Source organism: Arachis ipaensis, chromosome B06 (assembly GCF_000816755.2).
Source record: "Arachis ipaensis cultivar K30076 chromosome B06, Araip1.1, whole genome shotgun sequence".
NCBI classification, from domain to species: Eukaryota; Viridiplantae; Streptophyta; class Magnoliopsida; order Fabales; family Fabaceae; genus Arachis; species Arachis ipaensis.
In genome coordinates this window covers 6,532,107-6,539,708 of record NC_029790.2, presented here as the reverse complement: position 1 = coordinate 6,539,708, position 7,602 = coordinate 6,532,107, and the positions used below count along the sequence as shown (strand labels likewise).

At 44.6% G+C, this 7,602-nt stretch overlaps 1 long non-coding RNA gene across 1 annotated transcript in view; it reads left to right on the top strand.

The window, feature by feature from the left end:
* LOC110263122 overlaps positions 1-2,025 on the top strand; it is a 15,924-nt gene extending 13,899 nt beyond the window's left edge. Inside the window, exon 2 of the long non-coding RNA XR_002348211.1 lies at positions 1,687-2,025. This is a non-coding gene — a long non-coding RNA (uncharacterized LOC110263122). The remainder of the gene's footprint in view (positions 1-1,686) is intronic.

The following is a 7,602-nucleotide window of genomic DNA, read 5'->3' as shown; positions in this document are numbered from 1 at the left end:
TAGCACCCTAGGGTATTAGGTGTCCGGAATCAAAGTATAATAAATACATTGTTAATTACTATGACAGTCGCAGGTCAAAGGAAACTCTATTACTATGTTCATTTTGAGAATATCCTATTAACAAATATGCGGTAATTATAACCATTAAGAATTCTCAAAGTGAGTCAGTTCAATGGTCATATCTCTATATGCACCATATATATATATATATATATAATTTAATAAATGAGATCTATTAATCTTCATCCAATGAAGACCATTATATATATATTGATCTTTCCGGATTATTAATGTCCTTTTTAATAATCCTATGACCAAGAACAATTTAGATTAAATTATAAAAGATTTATCTCTCAATATTATGATCACTATCATAATGATAAATCTCTAAATTTAATAAAGGACGTTATTATATTAACATTTTAATATAATAACAATAACAAATTATTTGACACATGATTGATTGGATTGTGGTCATACTACTTATTTCCAACAGGCATAACTTTTGTTTTGGAAATGGAAATTATCTGAATCTTGAACCAAATGAAACTTAAGTTCGATACGAACCCGTGGATATAAAGTTTGCGCGAATCTGAGTTTGGTTGTTATATTAATTGTTAAATAGAAAATTGATCGCCAAGAAGGAATTAGGCTAAACAAGTCTAGAAAATGAATAAGAAGATAAGTTGTCCCTAGGAAGATTTAAAGTTAAACGGTGATTCGGAGGTACGCCTAGTTTCATGGTGATGTAGAGGTATATTTAGCTACTTGGTGATGTGGAGGTGTGCTTAGCTGTAAGGTGATGCAGAGGCATAATGGAAAGGAAAGAAGGTGAGAAATAAAGGATGGAAAAGATACTTAAAGGGAAAGAAAAGGAATGAGAAACTAGGAAAGAAAGGAGAATTAATATTGTATGTTCGAATGGGCCTGTGTGCCGAGTGCTAATGCGGAAGTGCCTGCCTAACTGGTAGCCTAAGATTGCTAATGCAGAAATGTCCGCCTAACTGATAGCATATTGTATGTTTAAATGGGCCTTTGTGCCAAACTGCTAATGCGAAAGTGTCCGCCTAACGGATAGCCTAAGGTTGCTAATGCGGGAATGTTCGCCTAACTGATAGAACTATTTCTTACTATGATGCACATTATATGATGAGGCCTAATTGACACGGGTAACTGTGATGCTAAGGTGTCTAACTGACACAGTAAAAAAACCATATTCGGGATTTGCTCCTAGTAACGTCGGGTTGCGGATAGACAACCGACGCATGAGCTCATGACCTGCACTAGGAACATGCATGCATCGTAAATTATTTGCGCATTTGATTGTGATTGTTTACTGTTCATTCTTTCTGCTACATGCTATTTGCTTCTTGTTAATCTTCTATTCTCTGATTCCTGTTTGTATTTAAAATTGTATAATCACAAGTTCCCCAAAGCTTAGATTAAGATAATAAAACTAGGAACAGTAGCCATAGAGAATAGCGTAAAGAGCGGCATTAACCCCAAAGGAAGATGCCAAGATAGAGTTATGTCAGAAATGCGATACGGAAGTAGCCGAGAGACTTAGCAAGTGAGTTATAACGATAGAGCCAGAACCTTAGGTTTCACGAGAGAGACGTGTTTTTACGGTGTCGCCTTACTGGAAACCATATTGATTCTCACCCCTTCTTTTTCCTTTTCCCCCAGATGGAGGATCTCGACTTGTCTGCCACCACTGGAGTTATATTCAGAGAGGTAGCAGAGGAGCACGTGTTGTCGGACCCTACAAGAGATGCCTGAGTTGATGGTTGCAAACTTGTGCCTCGATGGTAGAAGAATGTACGATAGATGGTATTCGTTCCTTAGACTTTGCTTCCCTCACTTTTGTAGCATTTTTTAGGGATAGGACTTGATATTTTCTTTTCTTTTAGTCCGGGTACCAGTTTAGGAGTTTTCTATATAAACCAGGTATTCTGGAAAGTTATTAGTTGTATATAAGTCTATATGTATATATACATAGATAAGCGTGTCAAGTTTGTATGAACTAACTTAAGACGTATGTATGCATGGAAGCTTTTCTGTAATCTTATTGCTATTTTAATTTTGCTGTTAGTTTGGTGTTTATTTTATATTGTATATCTCTGAAGATTGCTAATAGGTTTTGTTACGGATCCGTCCCACGGATCCTACACCCGGAACGGTCTCCGAACCCAGTTACCCGGGTCCGACCCACTTCGCCCTTCTAGAAGGCCCAGAACCGGCCCACTAGAGCTTCTAACCAACAATCAAATTCAAATACCTCACTTATCTTAACCAAATAAGATAAGATAAGATAATTAACACCACCTATATAAAGGGGATTCCCAGGCCCCTTCAGGTACTCATTCTTTCCTCACACCTTATACCTCTTAGATCCATTCTGACTTGAGCGTCAGAGTATCTTTGCAGGTACCCACCCTCCATTGCTCCAGTCAGATAATCTGGCGTCCGTCTCAACTTGCAAGTCTCCAATCCATCTAACAACCGATACCAGAGACATCTTGTACATTGGTGCCGTCTGTGGGGACTTTGCAACGTCGTGGCGGCGTGACAGATAACCTAGAAGAGCAATCCTCAAACTCACTCACTTGATTTCTTGCTTGTAACTGAAAGAAAAAAGGAATAATGTTTCTTTAACTTGCATCATCTTCTTAGTGATATCACACCTTCGCCCTACTCCAACGGCGAAATCCCAAAGGAACAATGTTTCTTCGACTTGCAATCACCTTCTTAGTGATAACACTCTTTATGCACCTTCGCGCTACTCCAATGGTGAAATTCGAAATCCTTCGAGCCCAAAGTCTCGCCTCCCTTTAGTGGGACACCTCCACCTCTTAGACCCTCTCATTCACCACTCCCTCATCCGTCTCTCCAAGCGCCATGGCCCCATCTTCTCCCTCTACTTGGGCTCCATGCCCACCGTGGTTGCTTCTTCTTTTGAACTCTTCAAGCTCTTCCTCCAAACCCACAAGGTCACCTCCTTCAACACCAGGTTCTAAACCTCTGCCATCTGCCGCCTCACCTATGACAACTCTGTCGCCATGATCCCCCCTTCGGACCTTACTGAAAATTCATAAAGAAGCTAATCATGAAAGACCTCCTTAATGCCACCACCGTGGCCCAGCTCGGACCTCTCAGGAGCCAAGAGATCAAGAAAGTTCTCAAGGTTCTTGCACAGATGCGGGGGACTACCAAATCGTGGCGGCATAACGGAGAACCTCGAGGAGCAATCCTCCAGCCAACACCCCAACTCAAACCCACAAATCCGAACTCCCGAACTCAAAGATAACACTCCTCCCAGCCACGGGAGGATAACAAGCGCCGCACATCGCCAACCAACCCCAACCCAGCAACAAGCAAGAGAGGACAACCGTCCTCCCACTGAAGCCCGGCCACCTGACGGCCTGGGAGAGAAGGCGGTCCAGATAAATCCAAGAGCTGTGCCTCAAGGTGCAAAACCTCAAAGGTCGAGTTACACCCAAAGAACGGTACCACCCGGAGCATGCAAGCCAAGCGACCTCCAAGACCTGATCTCACTATGATACCAGGAACACCAGGCTGCCTGAGCAACGACACAGCAAACAGCACGACCACATCGTTTCCCTAGACCCGAAACACCAGCACGGAGAAGACGACCGACGGCACCATCGGGAGCCCAAAAAAGTAGGAAACATGCACGTGATAATGGAATCCATCCCGTTCACAGAAAAATCCTTGAGAGCCAAACTCCCGAAGGACTTCAACAAGTCCACTGACATGAAATACGACAGGACCAAAGATTCCCAGGAACACCTAACGGCCTTTGAGACCAGGATGAACCTGGAAGGAGCCACTGACATGGTCCGGTGTAAGGCCTTCTCGATAACCTTAGTCGGCCCCGTAATCAAATGGTTCAACGCCCTTCCAAACGGCTCCATAGCCAGCTTTCATGACATTTTCAGAAAGTTCATGGCCCAGTTCACCACTAGGATCACCAAAGCAAAACACCCCCATCATCTTGCTTGGAATCACCCAAAGAAAAGATGAATCCACAAGAAAATACCTCGATAGGTTTAACGATAAGTGCCTAACGGCCGACAAACTCACAGACTCGATCACCAGTCTCTGTCTAACCAACGACCTCATAAATGAAGACTTCCAGAAACACCTTACCACCAAACCAGTTTGGACCATGCACGAAATTTAAAGCATCACAAGGGAATACATAAGCGACAAAGAGGTAAGCCAAGTCGTGACCGCCAACAAACGGCAGCACGGTAACACGGCACCTCATAGTAACCCACCATCAAGAGATACACCAAAAGAGCATCTCAAACCCGTGAACACCAACCGACCACCCAGGGTTGGAAAGTTCTCGAACTACACCCCCTACCCGCGCCCATCACTGACATCTGCCACCAAATAGCGGAACGAGGCATCCTTTCAAAGGCGCGACAGCTAAAGTAACGAACAGGTGGCAACAAGCTGCAACTACCACCGATGATATGTGCATAAAATCCAAGATTGCTTCGACCTAAAAGATGCCCTCGAATAAGACATCTGAGATGGCAAACTCTCCGAGTTTGTCAAAATCATTCGAGAACATTGGAGAACTGAAAGAGAAAGATCACAAGAACGTGAAGGACGCAACCCGAAGACGATATGATAGGCATCCCAAGAAAGTTCAGAAACCGACCCCACCCTAATCGTAAACGTCATCACCGGAAAGGACGCGCTGAAAAAGTCAAAATCAGCAATAGAAAAGGATCTCAAAGTCTTAGCCGTAAGAAACCAAGCACCAATCTCCTTGGTTCTAGCGGCAATCACATTTTTCCCCGATGACTGCCAACACGGCACTTCGGCGAAAGACGCCCCATTCGTCATCTCGGCAAAAGTCGGAACCAGACTTGTGAAAAAGAATACTGGTCGACACCAGAGCTGATTCCAATATCCTCTTCAGAGTAGGCTTCGACAAGCTGGGTCTCTGAAACGAAAATCTTCAAACCCATCACAACGGGGTTACTATACTTGGAGACAAGTTTCTCAAACAGGACGATTCTATAGTGTTACCACTAACCATCGGAACTGGAAGCCAGAGGAAGACCATCCTCTCTGAGTTTGTGGTCCTCAAGGACTTCACTACCTACAACATCATCCTCGGAAAAAAGATGATCAACAACCTATCCGCTGTCATCTTCACCAAGATCCTAATCATGAAGTTTCAAGCCGATAATGGCACTATCAAAATGATACACAGGGACCGGGGAGTCGCAGTAGAGTGTGAGAACACCAGCTCAACCCTCCACAAGAGATCCCAAGACCAAAGTCCACGCAGAACCATGGGAGGAAACGACAAAGAAGCAGAATGGGACCTTGCAGACAAGGTCAGGAGCATAGCACACCTACGAGAGCTAGCCCTAAAACAGAGAATAAGCCTAAGGTACAATGACAGTATGGTATGACGAGACCTCGGACCAGGAGACCTCGTCTTACAACAAAACGACATCAGTCCACCCACCCCAGAAAAGGGAAGCTCATGCCCAACTGGGAGGATCCCTACCAAATCAAGACGGTAATCGGAAAAGGAGCCTACAGGCTCGAAAGACTAGACGGGACCAAGCTCCCAAGATCCTGAAATTCCACCAACTTACGGCGCTACTATATGTAGAAGCATCCTTCCAAAGCAACAAGATCGAGATCATTAAAGACTATCTCTTCATCTTTTATATTTGCCTTTTTCACTTTCATTTATTGCTTAAGTTATTCAATCGTATATTTTCTTACTGGGCACTCTTTTCTATCGACATCGGGAGGTTTTAACGAGGCCCAAACCACAAATGAAATTCATTTTTTTTCAAAAGCATTGCCCCGTACGATGGCACGAACTAAACGCGGCTACCCCGAGGGATCGATCACCCCTAGGCCAACAAAATGGATATCTAACAAAACGGGTATCTAAATAACAAAAAATGGTGGCCCGGAGATCGATCACCCCGAGGCCAACAGAACGGATATCCTAATAACAGAACAGATATCCAAATAAGTAAATGGCTACCGAGGGATCGATCACCCCGAGGCTAACAAAATGGATATCCAAATAATAAAACAGATATCCAAATAAGCAAACGGCTACCCGGGAATTGATCACCCCGAAGCCAATAAAATGGATATCCAAATAACAAAATGGATATCCAAATAACAAAAATAGTGACTCGTGAATCGGTCACCCGCAAAGCCAACAAAACGGAAATACAAATAAGCTAAATAAACAAAGTCTTGAAATCGGCCCACCAAGAGGTTTAAAATAAGGTCACAATAACGGCCCAAAAAACGCCACACAAAACAAGTATGAGCTGACGGTCTTCTAACTCGCGGAAAGCCAGACAGACCAACATCCTACCAATTGGTGCAGGATGACGTTACGCCTTTTCCAGGTCCCTCACAGTTTTCTGAACTACAGAGAATCAGACTCTCTAATGACTTAGCATTGAGACCAAGAAAGCATACTCTCATGCTCTGCGGGCAATTGTTCTAGACCCGATCTCCGGGCCCTTCTTCGGAACGGTCATCAAACCCGGTATGTGATGAGACGCCCAAACAACGCGCTCCTCGCCTGAGCATGAAACGACTAGGAACTCCCCAAATCCTCGACCTTGACTGGAAAAACCAAATAACGATCTCCTTGCCAAACCACAACGGCGAGGAAAAGGTTTCTCCAGTGATGAGACCGAGCACCCTCACTCTCTCACTCCGGGGGCAACTGTTACGGATCTAGCCCACGGATCCTACACCCGGAATGGTCCCCGAACCCGGTTACCCGGGTCCGACCCGCTTCGCCCTTTTAGAAGGCCCAAAACCGGCCCACTAGAGCTTCTAACCAACAATCAAATTCAAATACCTCCCTTATCTTAACCAAATAAGACAAGATAAGATAATTACCATCGCCTATATAAAGGGGATCCCTAGGCCCCCTCAGGTACTCATTCATTCCTCACACCCTATACCTCTTAGCTCCATTCTGACTTGAGCGTCGAAGTGTCTTTGTAGGTACCCACTCCCCATTGCTCCAGTCAGATAATCCGACGTCTGCCTCGACTCGCAAGTCTCCAATCCATCTCACAACCTTTACCAGAGACATCTTATACAGGTTTGTGATAAACCCCATTTTGAGGGTTTATCTTGTATCGATTTCAGGGGTTTTATCAATGATTCCACACGCTTTTCATATGAAAATACAATACTTTGTGTTCCTTTCCTAACTTTTGCCTCATGGATGAAAACATGCTTATTTTGCACTAAATTAGATACATTTCTAATCTTCTCTTGGTGCCATTCGATGCCGTGACCTGTGTGTTAAGTGGTTTCAGAATATAGGGCAGGGATGAACCGGAAGAGGGAAGGAGAATGGGCGCGAAGGAAAGGAGCATGAGAAATTGAGCTTTGGAAACTTCAGCAAGGGCGCGTGCGCGTACTTGGCGCACCCGCGTGGATTGCGCAGCTAGGAGCCAAGCCACGAGCCGGCTTGTGTAGCGGCTAGGCCACAACCCCCATGGGCGCGCACGCGTACGCTGCGCCTCCGCTCACATTGCAAGATGCCCCAGTGGC